Below are 27354 nucleotides of genomic sequence, written 5' to 3'. Positions count from 1 at the left end.
GGCCAGGAAGGTGCTTGGCTAGAGCTTGAAAGGGAGCCTGGCCCTGCTGACACTTTGAGTTTGAACTTGAACTTGGGTTGAACTCTCCAGAACTGTAATATATTTCTGTTATTTTAAGCCTCACAGTTTGAGGTATTTTGTCCTGGCACCGTCATGAAACAATTACAGGGATGTATGAAAATAAAGTCACAGCCATAAAGAGAAACGTTCACAAGGTTTATGAATGGTTTTAAAGGGAAAAAGAATCCTTACATGATTTCAGAGAAAATATAAAGGCATATCTTCATTTCCTCTTCTAGGCATTCTTTATATAATTTGAATACAAATCCATTATTGATACTGCTGGTTACTGGTTCTGCTTCCCCACATGTTGAAGTTTGAACATTGGAGAAGCACGCTCAGGCAAGCATATGAAGCAGGATTTATTTAAAAGGGGTCACATAGACTTCTCCAGGGAGGGAGAAGGGGACAATAGCTGGGATCCTGGTATATCAAGAAGCAGGTGTTCTGCCCTTTTTCTATGTCCTAGGCTTCCTTTGTTCTCCTGCCTTTTCCCCCTTTCTCCTTCCTGCAAAGGTGACCAGGCCCAGGACTAGGCCTAGGAATGCTGGTGGGGTGGTCCAAAGTGGGGAAACAGGTGGGCTGAAGGGATGGAGCAGCCAAGGATACATCACAACCTTATAGCTCCCTGTGGGGAGGGGCAATTCCTGGGACTGGTTACCCTGGCAACTGGTTGGAGCCAGGGAAGGTTCTTGATAAGGGTGGAGGAAGGGCTCTGAAGGAGTTAACATTTCAGTCCTTCAGGGGACAGTCTCATCTTGCCGGACTCACTCAAAATTGGCCTGACTCATCTATCTTACTGGATTTACCCGTCTCTACTACCTGCCTGTCTAATCCTGGCTTCATTATCAGGCCTATGCATCTAATTTATTGTTACCCAGTCTTCCCCCTTTGAGTCAGTGACTGAAAGTGAAGCTAACTCAAAGTGACTCAAAGTGAAGCTGCAAACACAGGGACCTCCTTAATTCCTCTTTTTGTCTTGAATTAATTTCTCCAGGAAACTCTCCTGACTCTGCCACCAAATATATCTAAATTTCATCAATTCACGTCATTTTTTCTGTAATTTCTTAAGTCAAAACTACCATCCTGTACCTCTGGGCCCCTGAAGTATACCTGCCCCTTCTCTGAGACCCTCACACATCCTGAATAGATAATTCTCCACCAAGCCACTTGGTTTAGAATGAGTAATGATGTTCCAATCTCCAACGTTACATGTTGATGCTCTAATCCTCAATGTGATGACATTTGAAGTTGGGACCTGTGAGATTAATTAAGAAGTATGATTATTACAAAATATTTTTTAAAGAGAGAGAGAGAGAGAGAGAATTTTTTATATTTATTTTTTACTTTTCGGTGGACACAACATCTTTGTTTTTGTATGTGGTGCTTAGGATTGAACATGGGCCACACGCATGCCAGGCGGGCGCGTTACAGCTTGAGCCACATCCCCAGCCCAATTACAAAATATTAATGGCCATGAAAATGATAATGAATCTATAGTTGCCTCTCCAGGTGATATTTTCTGGATTTACTCATTGATCTATTGGCCAGGGTTTTAAAAGCACCCATGTTCAGGTCCCTATTGCCTCAAATTCCATTGCTAAAAAAACTCAGTGGTGATTATAGTTAATTTGGTTTTTGATTTAATGAAGATAATAAGAACTATCCACACGACGTGTTATTTAGAGAAAGCTGCTGCAAATAGAACCTCTGAAGTTTTATTTTTTTAAAAAAATTATTATTAACTTCTCATTTGGAAATGAAACACAAAAACATTAAAAATAAACCCTCTAGGTTTCAAGTGAAAAAAAAATCTAAGCACTACAAATAATCAAGCCCTGAAGCTGTTTTTAAAAATCTATTTGTGACGCTCTAACACCTGTTAAATCCCAATCTCTATTTTAAAAACCATTCAATCCTCAAACTAAATAAGATATTATTATGCCCTTTAAAATGGATTTTTGTCTAGAATTATTTCAGATCAATATGTGTGCTCTCTTTTAAAGGAAACAGATTGACTTTTTTTTTATACAAAGCGATTGCTATTGATGATCGTTTTGAAATTTATTTCATCATGCAACACAGATCTAAAGATTTTTATAGGTGCACATGGTTACCCATAATAGTGGGGCTCATTTTGATGTATTTATAAATGTGTGTAGTATAATTTGCTCCATTCGGTCAACAGCATTTCCCCTGTCCCTCCCCTCCCCTTATCTATCCTACTTATCCCTTCTATCCTATTGGTTTTCCTTCTATTTATTTATTAACTTTAAAATTGGTACAACATAGTTATACGTACATGTGAAAGTCATTGTGATACGTGCACACAGCATCATCTGGTAAATTTCATTCTGCACTTCTCCTCCTTTCCTACCTCTCCTCCCTCCCTCCTGGATTCTCTTCCTTTACTCCATCCACTGTTCTTCCTTCTCCTTTCCTGGTATCCACCCGGCCTTTTTTTTTTTTTTTTTTTTTTTTGATTCCTTATTTCTCTCTAGCCTCAGCATACGAGAGAGAATGTTCCATCCTTAACTTTCGGTGTCTGGCTTATTTCACTTAGCATGATGTTCTCCCGTTCCATCTATTTCCCAGCAAATGTCATCATTTCATTTTTCTTTATGACTTAGTAAAATTTCATTGTGTATATAAACCACATTTTCTTTATCCATTTGCCTGCTGATGGCCACCTGGGTTGGTTCCCTGTCTTGTCTGTTGTGAATTGCCCTGCTGTAACCATTGGTATGCACGTATCTATAAACTCACTTTTTAATGATAATGCCATGAAAGAAATGATGAAGTTATGTATTAACCTGACGAGGAAGTCATGGAGTATTGCTGTGTGCAGAGTTTTTGGTTTTGTTCATCTAGCAATATTCCCCTTCCTTTTAGCCACAACAGCTTTGGTTGCTATTTCTCCCAGCCATGGTCCCACATGGTTTCAGGGAAGCTGACCGGACTTCCTGTCTTGGTCATTCACACCTTGACCCAGACTAGGAAAACCAGAATGTGAAAGGAGTGCCTCTGGTCAGTGGTTCAGAACTGGACCATGACCCCAAATGGGTTAATGAGTTTTATGGAACCAGTAGAAAAAAAGAAGCTCACTTTGGGCTGAAACCACCAAAATAGAAAAACATAAGACTAATGATAGCTTAGCACTGAGTGAGATGAGTCTTAATATTTTCCTGAAGAGAAAGCAATAGAGAAAACAAAGCCAAGTAATGGAAAGACACAGAGTCCTGGTGACCTGTCTGAACACCTGTTATTACCCCTGTTGGACCGCACTGCTAGACTTGTAGGTTACCTCTCAGGTCATACCAGATGACCTTGAGTAAATAGTGCTCTCACCTCTAAAATAAAGGTTTGAGACAAGATGACTTCCTAAGATCTCATGTAAATCTCACATTGAAAAAAAAATATTGTGATTGACCATTCATTACTTGGCTCCGTGGATAAAATCTTAAAGCGACCCAATTTTCAGTTGAAAAAATTTAATGATGCAGACCATCTTTGCTCTTTTTGTAGATAACAAAGGATGAGTCTTAACTGTATTTGTAATTGAAGAAGCTATGAAATTTATCTAGTCTTCATTCTGAGTCTCTGATCCTCAGTGGAAAAAATATACAAGGATTATACATGGTATCTTCAATTTGGTGAAGCTCAAGGGCAAATACCCAAGTTAACTTGATCAAAGATGTCATTTTCAACCTATGTCAAGTATCCTTGCCCTTCCTTGTTTGAAGAACAATCCTAATAGCTTTCTCATTTCACATGTATTTGATGAAATTCTGTCTGTAACTACTTAGCAATTGCAAAGAAAAAGCCCTTTCATGTAATCCTTCATAGTTTAATAATTATTTGACAGACAGCATCCATATCCCCTGCTAATTATTTCCTCCATAAGGCAGGATTATATTTCCCAGAAGATGTTTTACAAGTAGGAGAGATTTTGAAAATATATAATATTTTGACCCTTTAAGATAAAAGATTTGTTGGTGAGACTCATCCTTTTTATTACTGAGGTGTCATTCAAAATAAAATAATACGTTTAGACATACTACAGCAATTTACTTGCTATTACTCAAATCTCACCCTCTAATTAGAGGGAGAAATATGAAACCTCATCAGTGCATAATTTAACAAACTCAGTGTCGGGAATTACCATATTTTCTTCTTGCCTATCACCAAAATTTGTGGGCATGAAGGGGAAAAAAATTGTTCACTTCTAAAATGCAAAGCTGTGACTTACAACAAATGAATGCTTTAGAGGTGAAAGTGTGAGCTCGGGCTCATCAAAGGTTTTGGACAAGTTCCAAAAGGCAGATTTTAAAATATGACTCCATCTCCAAGTCCCCATCTGCTTTGGGATGCAGTGGAGAAAAGAAATGAAGTCACTTGGGGAGAAAGAAAACTGTGAAAACCAGAACTTTTTAAAGCTTGGAAGGAAATGATCATGAAGCCATGGAGACTCTAGGAAGAGTTCTCACACTGAGAATCACAGTCCCACGTGAGTAGCAGAGACATCCCTGAGCCGGAGACATCCCGAGGTTCACTTGCTCTGCCATTTCTGTACCCATCCTCCATCTCTATAGCCTATTAGGATAGGTTACAGAGGTAGTCCTGAAATTATAAAGGTGTAACCAAATCAAGGTTAGCGCTCATTCCTATCGTATTCCAATACGTGTGTTCCTGGTCTGGAAGGCTTCTATGTGGTCTTCCCTCTGTGACTCCACCTTTCCCCAGGTCCTTGGGATGGTCCTCTTCATTTAGACAGGTAGTTGGGAGAATAAGACCCAAGGAAGGAACACTCACATCTTAACTACTGGGGCCTAGAAGAGATAGAAATCCACTTCCCTTCACTTTCCATTGGCCCCAAAGCACTCATTGTCTGCATCCAGATGCACAGGGGCAGGGACATCTAATCTAACCACGTGCCAGGAGGGAAAAAACGCTAAGTGCTGGTGGATTTCGATAGACTCTGCCACGCCCCTGTTTCCCCCCACTCTCACACTTGCAGAAGTGACAATGCAGAACAGTTAGGACCCAGAGTAAACTATGCCCTAGAGTCAGACTGTCAGATCCCAATGCAAAATAATCTACTCTTAGGACCTATACGATGGTGAACAGTTGGGTGAGCTTTCTGTGTTTACTGTTCTGTAAAATGGGAATAAGGAAAGCAATTGACCATAGCATTATTGTGAATGTTGAATGCATATTAAATAAATATTTGACATTAAAAAATATTAGAGAAATTTTAAAACATTTAAAAATAAATAAATATTAAATAACTATTAAACAAATAAAAATTTAAATAAATGTTAAATAAATATTTGACATTAAATAGATATTAAATAAATTTTAAACATTTTAAGATAAATATTAAATAAGTACCAAATAAAATTTTTAAAATATTTAATATTAAATATATATTTAATAGTCAATGAACATTGACTATTAAATATACATTTAATAGTAAATGTATATTTAATGTCAAATAAATATTTAATATTAAATAAATTAATGTCCAAAAAGAACTTAGAATATGCATGGAACTTAGTTACTTCTTTGTATCTTTTTTTTAGTCCAAAATCTAGTTGACAAGAAAAATAGTCTTGCTGAATTAAGCAAAAGAGAACTCTGGGAGGATCAAGGAGGACTACAAGAAACAAGGAGGCTTAAAAAATAAACAAAGAGCAAGCAATCAGGCAATTCTTCCAGGAGTCAGATCCATCCATGGGTCCACAGTTGGCTTCTGCTGCTTCCTCCCTCTAAATGTCACCACACCCTGGAACACTTAACTCAGACTCCAAGTGCTAGAATCAACTGTCGGGTTGGCCAAGCTGAAGTCAATTGCCTGCCCCCGAGCTTGCCAGAGTACCCCAAAGGGGTACTTGGCTCCACTTGCTTTCCAGTTCCCAACAATGCACACACTCCTCAGGGATAAAGTTATACTGGTCCTGGTACCTTGCCATGATTAGGTACTGGACAAATAAATAAACAAAAAATCCCATCCATGCTATGATCCATCTCCCCGTGCATGCACCCATTCAGCCATCCATCTGTCCATTCCTCTACCATCTCTCCAGCCGTCCATCATCTCTCCCCCATCTATCCACAAAGACATAGATTCATGTCTGCCTGCCAATAAGCACACATCACTAGATTTCAGTCATGTTCTTGATATCCAAGTCCCCATAAAAAATGAATCTATCAAAGGCAGCTTTTATGGACCTAATCCTCCCCAAGGCCCATGTCTCTGTGAGCAGCAGATGACAAATATCACAGCCAGAAAAGAATTGACTGGAAAGAATTAGGTCCCCTACCTCAATGCCTAACCTTACAAAGGACAGACCAGCTCTAGGGTGAATGGAATCTCATGTTTCATGAGGTTGATGCTTGTTATGATGGCAAGACAAAACAACCTTGGTCAAATCTTAAATCCAGGCTGCTTCGAAAGCCAGAAGATCACGTTCAAATCCAGATAACAAATGTACATTAAAGGCAAAGAGGGTGTACAAATTCTGTTTAAATCTCTCTTTATAGAACCAGATTAGGGTTGCTCTTGATACCACGCTTCTTTATCCTACCCGAGATGTATATGACACTTTGAGCAAAGTTTGAGTCTTTTCTTCTGGAACTAATAACCTAATTGAATTTACAATTGCTGTGTTAGAATTGACATATTCAAAATAGAAGGAAAAAAGAACATTGTTCATCGGTGGAATTCAAATTAGCCTTTCAGATCTCCAACTAGGACAGCCTCCACAAAAGATTCTGTATTATAAGGGGGTTAATAGTTTTGGCATTTAATTCTGGAGAATTAAAATTTAGTCACCAAAAAGTGCTGTGTGCTGCGACGAGTCATAAGGGACACCTTGTTGTGTTTGCCTCCTACTCTTCGTGGTTGGATGCAAGGTACCATACTAAGGGGTGTACGCCAATCATTTCAGTTGGTCCTCATGACAACCAATGATGTAAGCTTTACTTTTTTCATTTGATCTCTGGAGAAATTGAAACAAGTTTCTCACCCACCTTCATCCTCAAGTAAATGATAAATCTGGAAGCCAAACCGGGAGTCCTATTCAAGAACCTAAATGTAAGTATTATATAGCTCTGCAGATCCACTGATCAGTCTCTCACTGCTGGCTGCTTAATTTTTTATTTTAATTTTTGCTTTTGTGCCAGAGATTGAACCTAGAGTTGCTTAACCACATCCCCATCGCCCCTCTTCTTCTTTTTTCTTTTATTTAGAGACAGGGTGTTGATTGCTGAATTGCTTAGGGCCTTGCTAAATTGCTGAGGCTCGCTTTGAACTCAAAATCCTCCTGCTTCAGCCTCCTGAGCTGCTGATATCACAGGTGCACACCACTGCACCTGGCCTGGCTGGCTATTCTTGGTATATGTAATCTTATTATTCTGAGTGATATTATAGGATTAGATATTTTGTACAAAGACCACCTGGGTTATTTCTGCCAGAAATCTGGAACTAGGATTAAAATAGGGCCATGTACTCTTTGTTCGCTACAGAAAATGAAAGAAGTGTTTGGGTGGGCATATTAGTCACAGAAAGTGGGCTGAATAGCAGAAAAATATGGCTAGCAGAGGGCAGAAAAATTAAGAAAACATGCCAAGAGAAACTGTGCACATTCCTTAAACCATTTTTTGTTTATTTTTATTTTTTGTTTTGTTTTGGTACCAGGGATTATACCCATAGGCATTTAACCACAGAGCCAAATCCCAAGTCCTTTTTAATATTTTTTCAGAGACAGGGTCTCACTGAGTTGCTTAGGGGTCTCCCTGAGTTGCTGAGGCTGGCTTTGAACTCACGATCCTCCTGCCTCAGCCTCCCAAGCTTCTGGGATGACAGGCCTGCATCACCACGTGCATCAGGCTCTTAAACCATTTTTTAATTAGCATTGGGTGAAACAAGAATTTAATGTCAACCTCAGTAATAAAAGCAATGTTGAAGACATCCCTTCCCAGTTGTATATTATTTCAATTCTCAAGAAAATCTGTAGAATTTCATAAATTAGAGAAAATGATGGGTATGTGTGTACCTATTAGTTGCTTCACTGCTATAGTTGTAATTGATATTTTTAAACACTTTCTGTAACTCATAGTAGAAGTCCCCCAAAGTTATTCACTTACAGGTAATTATTAAGAATAATGTACTGGTACTTAATAGATCATTTTCACTTAGAGTCCCCTTTTGAAATAAGATAACTTGTTCTGTATTATAGAACTTTGTTAATAGCTTCAAATCCTCTATAATACATGTTTAAATATTATAAACATTAAATCATTCTACTGTTTTCCTATCCCCATATCTCCTCCCTTCCTTTCATTTCCCTTTGTCTAATCCAATGAACTTCCATTTTTCCCTCCCCCCCAACCTTATTGTGAGTTAGCATCTGTATATCAGAGAGAACATTCAGCCTTTCATTTATTGGAATTGGCTTATTTCACTTACCACAATAGTCTCCTGTTCCATCCGTCTACTGGAAAATGCCATAAGCTCATTCTTTTTTATGGTTGAGTCATATACCATTGTGTATATATACCACAAAACTTTCCTATGTTCATATATGAATACAAATCCAGTGTGACTTCATGTCATGTTTAACCACAAGAATGGGATCCTAATTAGAATATTATACTCCATGTATGTATAATATGTCAAAGTACATTCTACTGTCATGTATCTCTAAAAAGAACAAATTTTTAAAATACCTGAAAAAAATTAAGTCAGCTAAATACTGCACATGTTCTTGTTAGCTTTCCTGTAAGTCCATTTCCCTCATAAACCCAGTTATCCTTTCCTTAGAATTTTCCCCCTATGTCTAAACAGTTTGTTTTCTGATGTGTTTAAGATAGTTGGAGTTGCTTTCTATTGCTACAACTCAAAATATCCTAATCCTTCAAGAAATGAGGAACAGACCCATTATTTATGAAGTGTTTCCTGCATGGTAGGAAATTTCCAACAACTTGCTGATTCAGTTCTCATGATATTCCACTGTAGGATTATCAAGTTTAACATGTTCAAGTCATTTGGAGATGTCAGAATTTCAGCACCAGGTTTCCTGAACTCCAGATCCCATGCTCTGTCTCTTACAGCAAGCAGTTTATCTCAGAAATAAGAAAAAGAAAGAGAGAGAGGGAGAGAGAGAGCGCCACAGCACTGAATGATGACTATTTTCTTATGATCCTGAGTATCTGAGAAAGATAAAGCCAACATAGTTATTGCCATCACATACTCAAGGCAGGATAAAGAGCAAGGCCCGTCATTTTGAAAAATGTAGGGAAAGAGCCAGGGATGAACAAAGAGAGAAGACAGTCCATTCAAAACGTTATAAATGGGGTTCGCTTTGCTTCAGCTTTTGAGTGACAAGGAGGAGACTCCACCCAAGTTCAGAAAGCAGGGATCACAGGACAGTCTCCATGTGACCAGGCCTAATGAGGATGATGGGAACAGGAGGTTAAGAGAATAATCCTATAAAATGGGCCCATGGTGCTGAGCCCCGCATGCTTTCCTTGTCAAAAAAGCAATCCACCTGCGGCCCCACCTGGGCTAAAGTGGACAGGATATGTCCACGTTCCTCAGCAAACCGGGGCAGGGGGGAAGGTCAGGCCATCAGTGTAGGTAATTAATGACGGGAGTCCAGAGAGGATGAAGACTGGCTATCAAAAAGAGAATCACCGGTTGCTGACCCTTGTGATGGCACTCCTGGGCACCCTGGGCTACCAACAACTCACTTCTGCATCCCTGTCTTTGGTCATCTCTATGAGGGAAAACAGAGAAGTCAATAGTTACAGAGAGGGTTCTGGGGTCTATAAATGGGCAAGACAGACCCCCTCCCATGGACCCCAAGCTCACTAGCCCCTTCTCTGCAGAGAAACCTCCCTGTGTCTTTTTCTTAAATACAACATGCTTTCTACACCAGCCTGGGCATTTCTTGGGTGCTCAGTCTTCAGCACCAGGGAACAAGGACCCGCTCCTCATCATCACCAAGACTGTTATTCCTGAGGCAGGAACAGAATCCAAGACAACTTGAGGAATCTCAGCAGCCGACTCTGCAGATCTTGCCACCAATGCTCCGCCCGAAAGGTGGCCTGGTTGCTCTTTGTCCCTTCTTTGTGTGTTTTGGCTTCTCTCACAGCCACTGAACCACGCTTTTCTCTTCCTCATGGGCTCTGTTTCTCTCTACTTCTATCTCACTGCACATGTGCAGAGTTATCGATTCTCCCGTGTTCTTCTCTGCCCCTCACAAACCCTGCTGTTCTTTGGTTGTTGTTACTGGGATTGAACCCAGGGGCACCTAACCACTGAGTCACATCCCCAAACGCTTTTTATCTTTTATTCAGAGATGGTTTCCCTGAGTTGCTTAGGGCCTTGCTAGATTGCTGAGGCTGGTTTTGAACTCGAGATCTTCCTGCCTCAGCCTTCCAATCTACTGGGATTATAGACATGCATCGCTATGTCCAACTGAGATCAGCTGTTCCTTTTTTTTATTTTTGGCTTTTTAAAATTTTATTGTTTCTTTTTAGTGATACATGACAGTAGAATCAATTTTGACATAATTATACAAGCATGGAATAGGATAGATCTTATTCTAAGTAGGACTTCATTCTTGTGGATGTACACGATGGTGGGATTCACTGTGGTGTATTAATGTATGTGCATATGAAAATTATCTCAGATTTATTCTACTGTCTTTCCTTTTCCTATCCCCCCTCCCTTCCCTTCATTCCCCTTTGTCTAATTTACTGAATTTCTATTCTTCCCCTCTTCCCACTTACTGTGGATTAACTTTCACATATCAGTTAAAACATTCGACCTGTGGCTTTGGGGACTGGCTTATTTCACTTAGCATGCTAGTCTCCAGAGCCATCCATTTACTGGCAAATATTATAAAGTTATTCTTCTTAATGGCTAGATAGTACTGCATTGTGTATATATATTACATTTAACAGAATGCTTTAAATAAACAGGATTCATGGTAATGGGCTAAGGAACTGAACAGACACTTCTCAGAAGAGGAAACACAATTGATCAACAAATATATGAAAAAGTGTTTAATATCTCTAGCAACTAGAGAAATGCAAATCAAAACTAAGATTTCATCTCACTCCTGTCACAATGGCAATCATCAAGAATACAGGCAATGATAAATGTTGATGAGGATGTGGGGGAAAAGGCACACTCATACATTGCTGGTGGGACTGAAAATTGGTGCAACCACTGTGAAAAGCAGAATGGAGATTCCTCAGAAAACTAGGAATGAAACCACCATTTGACCCAGTTATTCCACTCCTTGGTTTATATCCAAAGGACTTAAAATCAGCATACTGCAGTGACACATCCACATCAATGTTTATAAACAGCTCAATTCACAGTAGCTAGACTATGGAACCAACCTAGGTGTCCCAGCTGTTCTTCATGGGAACTTTCAACCTCACCTGGACCATGAGCAAACTGGTTGGTGCCTTGCCTCCCAGTACAAATTTCTGCAGCTAGAATCTGGTTCTCTGAATCCATCATTGCCTGGGAAGAAGCTTGTTTGCTCATTTGTTTATTTGCCAAGCCCTCTCTACACAGCTGCCTGCCTTAGGAGCTCATCTCTGATCCCAAACAACTCCAGGTAAGGCGTGTTGGGGAGCAGGGAGCGGAGGGATGAGTAGGCAGGAGAGGTCCAGCCCAGATGGAGCATACAAGTCACCTTGGCTGCTCTCCTCACTAGATGCAGTCAGAAAAAGCTGTGGCAGCCACCAGAATGGACTTGCTTAGTTCAGGTTCTGCCTTGAGTCTTTGCTAATGAATAATTAAACATCCGTTAATAGGAATCAGCCCATTACTCTGTGCTAATAGTGATTTCCATCAAGTAGTTTCCTGTTTTGGAGTCCTTTATGAAGTCGACCCCATTATGAAGTATTATTCTCATTTTAGGGATGAAGAAGATGCTAAGGCACAGAGGCCATCTTTACCACTCCATAGATGATAAGTGATTAGGAGCTGGGTTGGGGAGTTTTTTTGAAGGAAAAAAAAAAAAAAGGAAGACACCATCCAGAAAGTGAAATTGGGGGGAAGTTTTTGCTTGTCTTTGGGATTTGCAATCTGCAATCCCTGACTCTAGGCAAACAGACCAACAGCCAGCACCAAGGTTGGAGGTGGTTCCCAGGGCACTGAAATGGGCTGCCTCTTCCAATCTGCATCTTTGATTGTCAGAGGGGAACAGCTAAAGGCCAATCAAGAATCCATCTGGGCTTAACATGTGAGAAGTTCTCCTCCAAGAAGACTCTCTCAAGTATTCCAGAATCTCTCCTGCCCTGGTATATTTATTAGACTAGCTTATAATACCAGGAGCTGGACAGTCCACAGTGGCCATCTGCAGGCTGGAGAGCTGGGGGAACCAGCAGCTGCCCAGTCCAAGAGGCTGACGCCCCAGAACAAGAGGTATCAGTGATGCTACCCCAGTCTGAGACCAAAGGCTTCTGGAAACTCCCTGGAGAATCCGTGGCAGAGTCCGCTTTAGAAGAATGAAGGAGCTAGTGTCTTGACGTCCTCAGGTGATTGCAGCAGCCATCAAGAATCCATTCAAGAAGAATTGAGCTTGTATCTGCTGCTGCTTCTTTGTTCTTCCAACTTTTATTCCATCCAAGCCTCCAACCTACTGGACAATGCTACCCACACCATTTCAGTTCACTGTCTCCCATGCCAAGCATTCGTAGACACACCCTCGTGGACACACCCAGAAGCCTCTTACTCTTAGGCATCTCTTAATCCAATCAAGTTTGACAGTTCACATCAACAGTTATACCTGGTCCTCCCCTTGCATTTATTTTGTGGCTACCACCCAAGTGCTGTGTGCAAAATAAAAATAAAATAACGGAAAAATCATAAATGATTGTGGGTCCCATGGCTGAGCCTCTTGGTCGCAGCTTCCACTGTGCAAGCAGCCAGGGGCTAAAACAGCTACCACAATATTAATATCAGCTATTGGAACAGATGCCAAAGTCCAAGAGCAGCCAAGGATCAAGGGTGAATGGTGCCATCTCTGCTCTCTGCCTTGACAAGAAGAAACGTGCACTTATGCTCAAGTTCATCCCCAACCCTTGCCAGCAAAGAGTTCCCAATCTATTTGAACCAACGGCAATTCTTTTGTAAGGGAAATGGATAAGAGCCTCTTTTCTCCTCACTCTCTCAAACACCAAAGTATTTTGCTTATCTTTGTAAGCCTAAATTTCTAAGGAAGAATTTCCTGCAGAAGCAGGGGCTCACGAACCTCATCACATCACCTTGAGTACTTGGAGACTGAAACCTGGAGTGAGATGTAGCACAATTCACAACCAACAGCCAAGTTATGGAACCAGCCCAGGTGCCCCTCAGTTGATGAGCAAACAAGGAAAATATATGTATTCACCATGGAATTTTACTCATATTTTTTAAAAAAATGAAATCATGTGATTTGCTGGTAAATGCATGGAGAACATCACGCTAAGTGAAATAAGCCAGGCTCAGAAAGTCGATGATAATATATTTTTCTCTCCGATGCAGAAGCTAGAGGAAAACAAAGATTTTTTTTAAAGGGAGCTCTTTTGAAAAGAGAAAGGAGAAGAGTCAAGTACAGGGAGGGAATCCAGGGAGCAGGAGGATGAATGGGAAAGGGGAGGAAGTGCAAAATGAAATAGACCAAATTATGTGCATGTGTGATTACATCACAATGAATTCCACTTTTATGTATAGCTGTAATGCATCTATTGAAAGAAATTAATAGAAGGAAGACCAATAGAGTAGAAGACAAGGATCAGGGGAGGGAGGAGGAGAAGGAAAGAGGTGGTACTGGGAACTGAAATAGAGCAAATTATGTTATGTGCATGTATGCATATTGTCACCTTGAGCCCCACTATTATGTATAACTATAGTGCACTAATAAAAACAAACTTAAAGAATTTTTTAAAAGTTAATATTTTTTCTTGATCAGAGTATGACATTCTTTTAGAAAAGAACCACCAGTATGCTGTAAGTTAGTTTCTTTCTTTCTTTCTTTCTTTCTTTCTTTCTTTCTTTCTTTCTTTCTTTCTTTCTTTCTTTCTTCTTTTAATAGCATAGTAGTATTCTCATTGGGGAATTTTCTTCCTTTTCTTTATTTTCCTTCCAAAAAAAATTAGACACAACATAAAACATATCCACATACCTTTTTTTTTAAAGAGTTTCTCACCAGGCACAGTGGTGCATGACTGTAATCCCTGTGACTTGGGAGGCTGAGGCAGGAGGATAGTGAGTTCATATCCAGCCTCAGAAACTTAGGGAGGTCCTAGGCAACTTAGCAAGATCCTGTCTCAAAATAAAACATGTAAAGGGGTTAGGGATGTGACCCAGTGGGTTCAATTAATACCAAAAAAAAAAATGTTTCTCAACCTTGGCAATATTAATGTTTGCAGCTCAATAATTCTTTGTTAAAAGGGGCATCCCTGTCCCATGCAGGATATTCAACAGCAGCTGGGACTTAACCATTAGAAGCAAATTTCCACATACTCCACCCCTGACTTGTAACAGGCAGAGGGCATCTCCAGTGTTGCCAGATGTCCTCAATGTGGCAAAAGCACCTGGGTTGAGACCTAGAGATCAGGCACAGGGTACTCCTGCAGTTGCCACCCCAGATGTGGATTTCAGTGTAAACCAACAGTGTTCCTGCTGTAATCAAGGAAGAGGCTCAGCATGCCAACTTGACCTTGAGGTCCAACATGGACTGCCAAGCTCACAGGTCACCTCTGCTCTCTGCCCTAGCCATGCTCCCGGCTGCTGTGGTTCTCTGCAAGCTGAGCCTCCCTGTGCAGTCACCTTCCTGCCCCTTCCTTGCAGATCCGGTCCTGTTTCTCCTGCACAGCTCATGAACATGGCACTTTCTCAGGAAGTGACAATCAGCTCCTCCCTTGGTGGGTTTCACCCCTTATTACAGCAACCATCCATACTCCATGTCTCGATTGGCTCATCTCAGGTGGAAGTTGACAGTTGTCTGTGGATTTTTAATAAATGTCTCTCTCACCCCATCAAGCTCTAATTTTCATGAGGGTAGAGACCAAGACCGGATTTGTTTTGTTCTCATTCTTTTTATTTTTGGTACTGAGGATTGAACCCAGGGGCACTCCACCACTGAGCCCCATCCCCAGCCCTATTTTGTATTTTATTTGGAGACAGAGTCTAGCTGAGTTGCTCAGGGCCTCACTTTTGCTGAGGCTGGTTTGAGCTCGAGATCCTCCTGCCTCAGCCTCCCGAGCCACTGGGCTCAGAGGGGTGTACCACCGCGTTCAGCTCCTGTTCTCTGATTGTTATTCTCCACCTTTATTGACCAGCACTCAGCACAGTACCTGGACCTCCCTGGATACAAGGTATAACGAATAAATGACTCAAAGGAGTGTCAGGTAAGGTCTGATAATTTGCATTTTTAGGAAGCTCCCAGGTGCTGTTGCTATTGCTGGCTGGGGTACCATGTTTTGATCACCTTTGTTCAAGAACAAGGTTCAAGGAAGAGCCACGGAAAGCCTGGGAAGTCAAGGTTTCTCTCCAGTCGTGGCTTTTCTGGGAAAAGTCACTCTAACAACCAAATTGAGGTTCAGGATGGTGAGCCAGAATAGTGAAGCCCGAATCACTCAGCTCACTTGTGAGCAGTACAGTCAGGAATCAGATCCAGCCCTGAGTAGGCTTCAGCCACCACACCCAGGTATGTCTTCCTAGCCTAATGGCAAGAATCACCAGAAGCAGATGTTGTAAACATACAGCGAGTCTCCTGATGGGTCCGGTTTGAGAAACACTCATTGGCTTCATTTCCTGTTTCCAGTTCAGGGACCCAGCCCTGTAGGCAGAGCGCCATGGGACACATCTTCTTCCTGAACCACCCCAGGCTGTTCTGTCCCTGAAAGATGACACAGAGCAGCGTCGTCTTCATCTGGTATCTCCCTCGAGTCAAACAGGGAGCCTGGCGAAGCTGCAGAGTAGAAGGGGCTCTTTTTATTACAATTATTATTATTATTCCTTAGTGAGCAACTTTTTAAATTTTTAATTAAAAGCAAGACTGTTACAGGCTGTAACAGTGACTGTATGTGTGTTTAAGGGAAAATGCACACCTCCGGTGAATCCGATGCTTGAGTCGTGTGAGTCACTCCCCACCATCGAACACCCCAACCGTACGTGTCATCTTTTCTGCTGTTGGAGCAATATGGTGACAAGTTGTAATTGCTTTTTGGCTCAATACATGTGGGAATTCTCTTATCAGCCAGAGACACAGTGAGGACATCCAAGACGATTGTACTCTCTAGCAGGGGCCCAAAGGCTGATTTAATCTCTGCAAATAAAGAGGTGAGTCACATGTGGCCCCTAGCTTTAAGAAATTATAATCCCATAGAAATTGGGGCGGCCAGAAAAAAATACAGGATGCTGCTTGCATTTGAATATCAGGTAAGAACACCTCATGCAATATATGACATATACTAAAATTATTTTTTTGTTTGTGTTGGTGATACTGGGGATCAAACCAGGGTCCCTAGCATGCTAAGCACGTACTCTACCACGGAGCTACATCCTGAACCCATGTTATTTCTTATCCACTTGAAATTCCAGTTTAACTAAGTGTGCTATTTGCCCAAATCTCCAGCCCTAAGTGGAGCAAGTGACCACTATCCATGGGATTATAACAGTTGTGACTCAGAGGAGGCAAAAGTCACACCTGGTTGAGATACTATAATAGGAAGATGGACGTGGAAGGTGAGCGTTGAAGAAGCAAGATTTCAAAGAAGCCATGTATGGGGCAATATTTCAAGCATGAGTAAAAGGTAAGGAGACAGGGGACTGTGGAGAAGGTAGTAGTCAGAACATAGGTTTTATGCTGATGTCCTGCAGCTGGCAAGAGATGACAAGCCAACATACGGGGACCAATGTTGGATTAATTTAGGATTAATCAGTGCCAGTGGTTCTGGGGAAAACTCCGGTTTCATGAGATCTGGGCTTCAAAGATTAATCTGATAGGAGCCAGTAGAATAGACCAGAAGGGGAGGAAGACCCTAGGGCTGTTCTAGAAGACTGTGTCAGTTTTTTCTCAACCATGGGTTATGGCTTACTAGTAGGTTGGAGAAATCCATTTAATTAGTCATTAAACAGAATAAACAAATTATAGAAATCAATACATATCTGCAATCATCACATTTAAACTTTGCTTTAATAAATACTTGCTTGTTTTATGGGGGACGGGGGCGGGGTGGTATGAGTGAGTGAAGGGTCATGACATAAAATGTACTTCTTGAAGAGTCACAGTCGGGAATGTTTGAAGGCCATTGTTCTGTGTGGTAGATGAGTCAATTGGTGTCTTTGACTTGTCCACGTCACCTCAAGGAATCAGCTCTCTCCCACTCTATTTGGCAGTGGGGGCTCCATTTGTAATGCCTGACCCAGCCAAAGCCATTCACACCAGGGTGACCTGCTGGCCCAAAAGTAACCAAGGTACTGAGGGGAGCTGAGAAGATCCCCCCATGCCTAGGAGAGGTCTTGAGAACCAGGGTCTGCAGTTCCCTGGGTCTGGGGGATTGAGCTGTGAGGACACGTGGTCTGGCAGACGGTGGCCACATTAGGCTATTGGCAAACTGAAGCAATCAGTTAAGAGGGAGGGAAGTAGCCAGGTTTAATGGTACATGTCTATAATCCCAGTGCTCAGGAGGCTGAGGCAGGAGGATCGTGAGTTCAAAGTCAGCCTCAGTGACTTAATGAGGTCCTAAGCAACTCGGCGAGATCCTGTCTCTAAATAAAATATATAAAAGGGCTGGGGATGTGGCTCAGTGGTTAAGCACCCTGGGTTCAATCTCTGGAAGAAAAATAAATAAATAAAAGGAGAGAAGTGATCATGAAAGGGAAAGCCCAGTCCCAAAGAGAGGAAGGTGAGACCCAGTGACATCAGTGATGGACAGAGAGAGTGTTCCGTGTTCCACCTCTCCTGCTCCAGCCCTTGTGACTGCCGCCAGCCTTGGCGTCTGTGAGATTGCCTATGGGATCTCCATGTTTTATTGGCAAAGAGTGTTTCCTTTCCTTAAGAAGACAGAGTGGGTTCCGTTCTTTATTAACAACTCGTCTCAAACTGGAGCCGACCATTTGAGCGGTGGGGATGTCAATGAATATTCCTTGTGGAAATAGGTAATGATAACTATTGCATGGCAGAAACAGCAAGGTAGACAGTCCCCTGGATGTGGCCACCAGGCCTGTGAATTCTTACCCTATGAGTGCTAGACATTTTACAGGTGTAGACATTGAGTCTATAAGAGGTTAACGAAAGAGCCCTGGGTTTCCTTACTAGTAAGTGGTACTAGGGACGTGCCTAGGATCATCATCTTCTGCTCTTCATGGCTTTTCTACCACAGTGCTTGATGTGGCCAACAAGATAAACAGCCCCAGTGACGATACAAGTAGCCTAGACTCAAACTGTAGCCTAGACTCAAACTCAAGCTTCCAATTTCTCTTTGAAACTTCCATTCTAACAGCAGTCAACAATCTTGAACATGAGACGAATATAGGCCACAAAAGGAGTGGGAATGACTATTGTAGAGTTAATTTGATCAACAGTCAAGTTTAACCAAACCAACAAACAAAAAAATCTCTAGAAATGATTTGTCTTCTCTGATTGCTGGGTTCAGTCCTGCTCTGGCTCTGTGAGTGGCATTAACAAGGCCGGGTGAGTCCATCAGCAAGTGGATAGTGGCCCTGTCCTGCACCCTCGCCTCTTCTCTTGGGCTGGTTAGTATTTTACCAGTCCTTCTTCACCCCTCAAATGTCAATCAAGGAGGACTCAGGGATGCTGTGTAGTATCCTCTGGTTCCAGATCTTTAATGATTCTCTTTCTTGAGGATATCATTCCTATTCTTAGTATGATATTTAGATCACTCCAAAGCCCGAAACTGACCTGAAATGGAAGATTTCCCAACTTATTTTCCACAGCTAATTTTTCCATTTATGCACGTATGTTGTTATAGTCTGGATGTGAGGTGTCCCTCAAGAGCTCACGTGTGAGACGGTGCAGGAAGGTTCAGAGGAGACATGACTGGGTTGTGAGAGCCTTAACCCAACCAGTGAATGGACCCTGATGGGATTAACTGGGTGGTGGCTGGAGGAGGTGGGTGTGGCTGGAGGAGGGGGCATTGGGGGCGTGGCTTTGGGGTCTCTATTTGTCTCTGGAGAGTGGAGTCTCTCTCTGCTTCCTGATCACCATGTGAGCTGCTTCCCTCCACCACACTCTTCCTCCATGATGTCCTGCCTCCCCTCAAGCCCCGAGGAATGGAGCCTGCTGTCTGTGGACTGAGACCTCTGAAACCCTGAGCCCCCAGATAAACTTCTCCTCCTCTGCAGTTGTTCTGATCGGATCTTTTAGTCACAACAGCAAAAAGAAAAAAAAAACTGACTAAAACACATGTATACATACATGTTTTATAAAAGAACATTCATTGTGTTCCTACCACATGCCAGGTCTGTTCTAGACATTGGGCACTCAAAAATTCTTAGTAACAGCAAGAAGAACAACGAACTTATCAAGTAACTAACACAGACCAGGTTCTAAGCTGAGCAGCTCGTTTGCACTAACCCATGCTACGTTCATTCTAAGTGCAGGAGATGGGTCTGACCATTTAATTTCCATTTGAGATTACCAAACCATCCATCAGCTTGGCTTGCCTGCTGTCCCCAAGCACCTGGAGCTGATGTCTCCTCTCTGCCCTTTCTCCACCCCATTTCTCTTGCCCACAGTCCCCATCCAAGAACTTGTCTCATCAAACCACGGAGGGAATGAGATAGGAAGGTGGACCTCCCATAGGCAGAAGGAAAGGAGGAGAGAACATCATGCCATCCCAGAAGAAGACACCGGGTCTGGAGAATATCCTGTTTCTTGCTGCTCCTGACTGACAGCCTTAACCTCAATGACTTTATATATATATATATATATATATATATATATATATATATATACCAGGGATTGAACCCAGGGGCACTTAACCATTCAGACACACCCCCAGCCATTTTCATATTTTATTTAGAGACAGAGTCTCGCTGAGTTGCTTAGGGCCTTGCTAAGTTGCTGAGGCTGGCTTTGAACTTGTGATCCTCCTGCCTCAGCCTCCCAAGTCACTGGGATGACAGGTCTTTGACACCAGAGCTAGAACCACAATGGCTTCTTAACACCTGTTACTGTTCCTAACAGCTTCAAACACAATAGTTCTTCCTTAGCAACCCCAAAACCCTACTAATAAAGGCAGCTGACCACCAAACCTAGTCTTAACTGAAGTTCTGCTTCTCCCCAACAGAGGTGCCAACCCACCAGGTTGGACCCATCCTCTTAATTATGGAAATACAGGATTGAAATAAGAGCTTGATTGGCCCATACTTGCATCCCTCATTACCATAGTCCCCACCAATAACCTGCTCTGCGCCATCAGACATGCCTTTAGAAACCCTGGGGACAACAGACACCCGCTGGTATCCCCTCTCCTGGGACCCCCTCCCTCTTGGGGAGCTCTGCTTTCTTTCTATTACTCTAGTAACTCCTGATGCTCTGCCCTCACCCTTGGGTCTGTGGGTTTCTCTCTTTGGATTCCCAAGACAAAGACCCCACCCAAGCTCAGTATTGCACTACCGCAAGTCACCTGCGGCTCCACAGCTACCTTCCCACCCATGGCAGACATGGCTCATCAAGCGCGATGATCTTTCCTACTTCAGCTAGATTTGCTGCAGAATCCTTCCCACCAATGGATGCCTTCAAAGCATCCACTGTTAATTAACTATTAATTTGCACATTAGATAAATATATCTCTCAAGATAAGAGAGTTTTTTGGTTTTTTTTTTGGTACCAGGAATTGAACCCAGGGGTGTTTAACCACTGAGCCCCATCCCCAGCCCCTTTTATCTTTTATTTAGAGACAGGGTCTCACTGAGCTGCTTAGTGTCTCACTAAGTTACTGAGGCTGGCTTTGAACTCACGAGGCCTGGAGAGCTGGAATAACCACCTGAGATCACAGGGTTAGTAAAAGGCAAAACCAGGTGTAGCAAGCAGGCCACTTTTCTCTGTTTCAGGGCTCTGTGTCTTGCACCACCTCCTCCCCATCCTTTCCGTATCTGTGCCATCTATTGCCAATCAGGAGAAGTGATGACACATGAAATCCAAGTAAGCAGAGAGAGAAGAGGGACATCAAACACCAATTACTCACTCCTGACAGACTGGCTGCCCGCCTGCAAGCTGTGTAGGGATACACCTACAGGAAACGTCTTTAATTAGAGACAGATTCCAATAAAGGTTGGCAGTAGCTCTGAAAGTCTTGTTTGCATTTAAGTGCATGGAACACTATGCATTTATACCATCTCCATGCCATATTTGAGTTGAGGAATATTAAATATTTATTCTTCATCCGTTACTGAGTAACATGCTGCTCAACTTTCCAATTTACTCACCCAACTTATTTATTCAGTCAAGCTACATTTCAGTGTGAATAGTTGGAATGTCACTTTAAGCAGCTTCTTAGGTATTTGGTCAAAATTTAAATTTACAAACAAAGACATAGCAATTATAAGCCTGTAAGATAACATACTGGCCTGCTCAGGGTTCTTAAATCCTACAGTATAGGAGGAAGCATCTTTAGAACCAGGAAAATAGGGATTTGTGCCTAATTCTGTTCTTGCCATCTGTGTGGACATGGAGAATTTACTCAACCTCTCTGAACTTAGTTCCTCATCTCAGGGATGCAAGTTTGGTATTAGACGAGAGGATTAATCTAACTCTAAAAATGGCAGTGGTCGTGATCATTCATCCCACTTGTGCATATGCTGTGCTATGCTTGGAGAAAGCCACCCAGATTCTTCAATTCTGCATTTCCACCAGGTCCATTTCAAGTCTTTCCTCAGTGAAATGCGCCCTGATCCCTCTAAGTCCACAGTCACTACTCTGTTCTTTGAATTTTCATGTTGCTCATAATTGCAGACAGTCATTTGGTATTTAATGTCCACAGTCTTAAATTAATATTTACTTTTTTTTTTGATACCAGAGATTGAACCCAGGGGTGCTTAACCACTGAGCCACATCCCAGCCCTATTTTGTATTTTATTTAGAGACAGGGTCTCACTGAGTTGCTCAGCACCTCACTGTTGCTGAGGCTGGCTTTGAACTCGTGATCCTCCTGCCTCAGCCTCCGGAGTCGCTGGGATCACAGGCATGCACCAATGTGCCTGGATTGTTATTTAACTTTTAATGCATATTTCTGTTTTCTTGCTGAACTGTGTTACCTTTTGCCCACTTTATGCTAAGGTCATAACAGCCAATGGGAAGTAAGGGTTTCCCACCTTGTAGGCCATATGGATCTCCTCACATGGTCGCTGTCCACGTGCTAGTTTGGCTTCCTCACCACAAGGTAGCAGTGTACTTGGAGTTCACAGGGAATCACCTCCACCGTGCCCCACTCGCAGGAGCAGCCATAAGGCTGTCCAGGTACAAGAGGAGAGGGGATGAAGGTTCAGCAAGAACATGGAGGACCAGGGGAAATGCAGTCTGGCACAGGGAACATTCATGCCACAAGGACAAGAAATTATGTCTGTGTTAATCCTAAGGGTTCCCTGCTCTAGGACAGAATGGAGCCTCTGGCCTGCACAGCTCATCTTCATTGAATGAATCAAAGACTGGCAGTGTGCAGCGCTTGTGACTCATCAAAGGCTTGTTTTGTTGCTGTTTTGGTACCAAGACTGAACCCAGGGGCATTGAACCGCTGAGCCACATCCTCACCCCTTTTTATATTTTATTAGAGACAGGGTTTCACTCAGTTGCTTAGGGCCTCTATAAATGGCTGAGGCTGGATTTGAATGTGATCCTCAGGCCTCAGCCTCCCCAGCTGCTAGAATTACAGGCATGCGCCACCATGCCTGGCAAATGCCTTGTTTTATGGGAGATAAAACCAAGACCTACTGCAGAAAATGGAGTGGAGCTAAGCCCTGGTATCCCTCCTTCCAGATTCATGTTCTTTTTTTTAAAAAAAATAATTTTTTAGTTGTAGATTTATTTATTTGTTTCTTATGTGGTGCTGAGATCAAACCCAGCGCCTCACACAGGCAAGGCAAACGCTCTACCAACTGAGCTACAACCCAAGTCCAGATTCATGTTCTTTCTACACCCCAATTCTTCTTCTTACTGGGAAAATCCAAGAGTAAAAGCCATTTGTGATCCATCGTCTGGCAAAAATGACCAATGTAGGAATGCCCAGAGAGCTCCCGGAAACAGCAACCATCCTCCTAAAAAAAATATCCCAACTAGAAATTGCTAGATGTTCAGAAACCTGGAGGAGTACCCCATGTTCATAGAAACAGCTGGAAACCTAGAGAACAGTTATTAAAGAATTGATTGCCTGTGGCTCGACCCAGTGAGTTTCACATTGTCTGCTATTACGAAGTCCCAGGGAACCCAGGGCTGTGATATTTTAGAAGGACCACTGATGGCCCTCTGGATAGGAAATGCAGGCCATAAACTCACCCTGCATGGGATGCCTATGGGATTGTATGTAGCTCCCTGTGCAACATGCGTTCCCAAAGGAGCTGCTAGTCTGGTGGCTATGCCTTAGTGTTTGGGTTTCAGAAGACGACGCAGGGCTCATGCCATCCAATGAAACCAGTTTACTCTCAGGTCCACGTTAGAGGATATCGTTCTCTATCATCTGGATCTGGAAGAACAAACCAAAGGTCACAGCCAAGGTTGCCACGTTTCCTCATTAGAATACGGATAAGGCAGATGAAACCCAAATGTGTGAGCTCACAGAATCATGGAAGTCCTTAATAAAGAAGCCTCATTACTCCTGTTCCCACGGCTTGTAGTGGCTGGATTGATGATTCCCTTTGTGTTTGCCTCATAATCTCCATCTAGACAGGCAGACAGACAGAAGCCTGTCTTCCCTGACCTCTTTGGCAAGTCCTTCTCTATGTAGGGGGACTTCCTGCAACTTCTGGTTTCTTCTCACAGAATCCCTTCCCAAGTGGGGACAGGGCGACATCAAGCCCTGACACTGAGCAGAAATCTGAGTTTCCAGACCCACGACACTTGATGTAAAATTGTACCATGCTTTCCCATGTGCTAAATGCTCCAGAGAGCCACCCTGTGTAGTGGGCACTGTCACTGTACCTGCTTTATAGATGAGGAAACAATGGCTCAGAGATGGTAATAACTTGTCCAAAGTAGCATAAGAAGAACAGAGCTGAGAGTCCCAGGTCTCCCTGCATCCAAAGCAGAGCATAAACCATCTGTATGGAACTGTGCATAGTACAGAATCTGTGTGGTGGGTGGCAGGGATTCCTCAGCATTTTTACCTATGTAACTAAAAGACCCGACCAGCACAATTGTAGAGGAGGAAAGGTTTATCTGGGGGCTCAGGGTTTCAGAGGTCTCAGTCCACAGACAGCAGGCTCCACTCCTCAGGGCAGGAGGGGAGGCAGGACATCATGGAGGAAGAGTGTGGTGGAGGGAAGCAGCTCACATGGTGATCAGGAAGCAGAGAGAGACTCCACTCTCCAGAGACAAATAGAGACCCCAAAGCCACGCCCCCAATGCCCCCTCCTCCAGCCACCCCCACCTCCTCCAGCCACCACCCAGTTAATCCCATCAGGGGTCCATTCACTGGTTGGGTTAAGGCTCTCACCACCCAGTCATGTCTCCTCTGGACCTTCCTGCACCGTCTCACACGTGAGCTCTTGGGGTCCACCTCACATCCAACCATGACAATATCCTCTGACCCACTCAAGTCTTCATTCATGTCTCACCTTCTCTACGAGGCTTGTTCTTGACTGTCTCATAATGAAATAAGTCTCTTCCCTCCTAACTCCTTCGGCCAGTGATTTCTCTTTTCCGAAATATTTAAATCTTTCTTACAGCCTATATGATTTTCTTATTTTCAGGCTTCTGCTCTAGCTGTTTCTCCCATTGAAATATATGTCAGCCAGACACAATGATGCATGCCTGTAATCCCAGCTACTGGGGAGGCTGAGGCAGGAGGATCACCAAGTTTAAGGCCAGCCTCAGCAAAGTAACAGGACCCTATCTCAAAACAAAAGAAAAAACAGCTGGGGTGTAGTTCCGTGGTAGAGCATCCCTGAGTTCAATCCAAAGTATCATAGAAAAAGAAAAAAAATTAAATGTATGCCAGTGAGAGGAAGTCACATTGTTGAGTGCACTGATGTATCCCCAGCATCTCTTATAGAATCTGGTACATAGTAGGTGCTCAACAAATGGTCATCAAATGGGAATGCAGAGCACCCCTAGATGTACATTTGCAGTTCTTCAACTTTTTTCTATTCCTATCCTAATAGGTTTTTCCATGCCTAAATTAACTCCCACAAAATCTTCTTGATATCTCTGAGTAAATTTAGGTACAGTGTATTTATATTCATATGCAACATTTTTTTCAACACAATCTTCCACATGTTCCTTCTGGCCTTCTTCCTTTTAAGTCTTGCTGGACCACATCCCATGTGCCTGGCCCTCTGCCAGGTTCTGGGAAAGAAATGATGAAAAATTCATGATCTTTGACCTCTGAGAGATCACTTCCTTTCTTAGACTCACTAGAAGAAGTCCTTGAGACCAGGATTCGTTGGCTAGTGATTTATTCGGTGCTTTTAGGAGAAATCAGTAAAGGATGCGAGGGATCCGGACAGGGGAGAGGTTAAAAGCTGATCAGAGGTGGTGTTTCAAGCAACATCCTAGCCTCAGATGGATCCTGCCAGGGAACTCTGAAGTCCAAACTACCTCTTAGAATTTGTCCCCAAATACACAAGCAGGGAGATCTCTGGGCTTTCACATACCCTACTGGTCAGTGCAGAGCTAAGGGCTGCCCTGGGGCTGAAATAACCCCCAGGCCCTTGCCCCAGGCCTTGCACTTGAGCTGAGCTAGGTCAGGAAAGAAGCAGCAGTCACAGGAGACAGACAGGGGAGGGGCCCAGGTAAAGGAGATTCTAAGTGACCTGAGTGGCACACAGTGGTCCCTCCCCTTAACTGTCTGTAACACTCCCCTAGGAACTTTGGTTCTCAGTATTGTTTTTTTCCCCATCCCTGTATCTTGCAAATGTCTTCCTCCCTCGCTGCAGGAGCACATGTCAATCACTTGTGGTGGACCAATCACTGTGCCCAGTTGAACATCAGGCCTCTGTTCTCCTGAAGGCCCCAGGCCCCCCACCAAAATACGTCTAATCTAAAGCACCCCGATTTGGTATTTATTGTATTAAGTATTTTAACCACTTGGAAGACTTTCCATTACCTTCCTTTAAACCTATTTTATTTCTCCTTCTTGGGTACCCAGTGTTCATTAGGATGTTTAGAATTCCTCCCAGCTTCATGTGACCCCCATATTTGCTCAATAACAAGTCTTTTGATGGATTATACTGAAGGCATAGGCCTGTAGATGAATTTCAAGGTTGGCACAAGTATAAGAAGCCAACAATTTTGGAAACGTGCCATTCAGCTTAATGGCCCTGTCTGTATTTTCTTTTTTCTTCTAAGGATTGTGTGGTGAACTACCTTACATTCATTTAATATAATCCAGCTATGATGAATCTGTGGCATTCTCTTGAATTTTGGAGAGCTTCATGGAAGAAATGCCTTCGAGTCAGAAAACCTTGGTTTCAATCCTGGATCTGTCACATAATCTGGGACAAAACACTGAATTTTGCTTTTTGTGTTGATCAAGTGGGGGAAATAAGACTACCTGTCTCACAGGGATGTCATGAGTACCTACCTTTTAGGTACCAAAAAAAAAAAAAAAAAAAGAAAGAAAGTGATTAATAAATCACATTTCTAAGACTTTTCTAGTTATAAAAAGGAAAAGAAGTTATAGTTGAGCATCTTTGTCCGCAAAGAAAAATGGATGTTCAGTTATCTAGGACCACATGAAGGCCAAATGGCAAACAACCCCCCAAACCTATTATACCATTTATACTCATCCATGCTCCTAAGTCTGTGGATCTGCTGGGTGATTTGGCTGATCTGTTCTCTGGACCATGCTCAGCTGGTCGAACTTGGGTTCCTGCATAGGTCTAAGTCAGCAGGTGAATTAGCATCAGCCGCCTGGTTGGAGGTCGGCTGGTTGGTCTGTCTTCCGGGAGACCTCCCATCCTCCAGCAGGCTAGCTGGAGCTCATTTCAAGGCGTGTTAAGAGTCCGAGAGATTCAGTAGCAATGTGTGAAGTGTCATGCGAGGCCCAGCCTCAGCAATGGCATTGCATCTGTTAACCAGAGCAAGCTGCAGGACAGCATGC

The sequence above is a fragment of the Spermophilus citellus genome (assembly GCF_964194105.1).
Source record: "Spermophilus citellus genome assembly, chromosome: 3".
Classification (NCBI taxonomy): domain Eukaryota; kingdom Metazoa; phylum Chordata; class Mammalia; order Rodentia; family Sciuridae; genus Spermophilus; species Spermophilus citellus.
The sequence above is the reverse complement of the archived record's forward strand: the minus strand, read 5'-3'. Positions refer to the sequence as shown.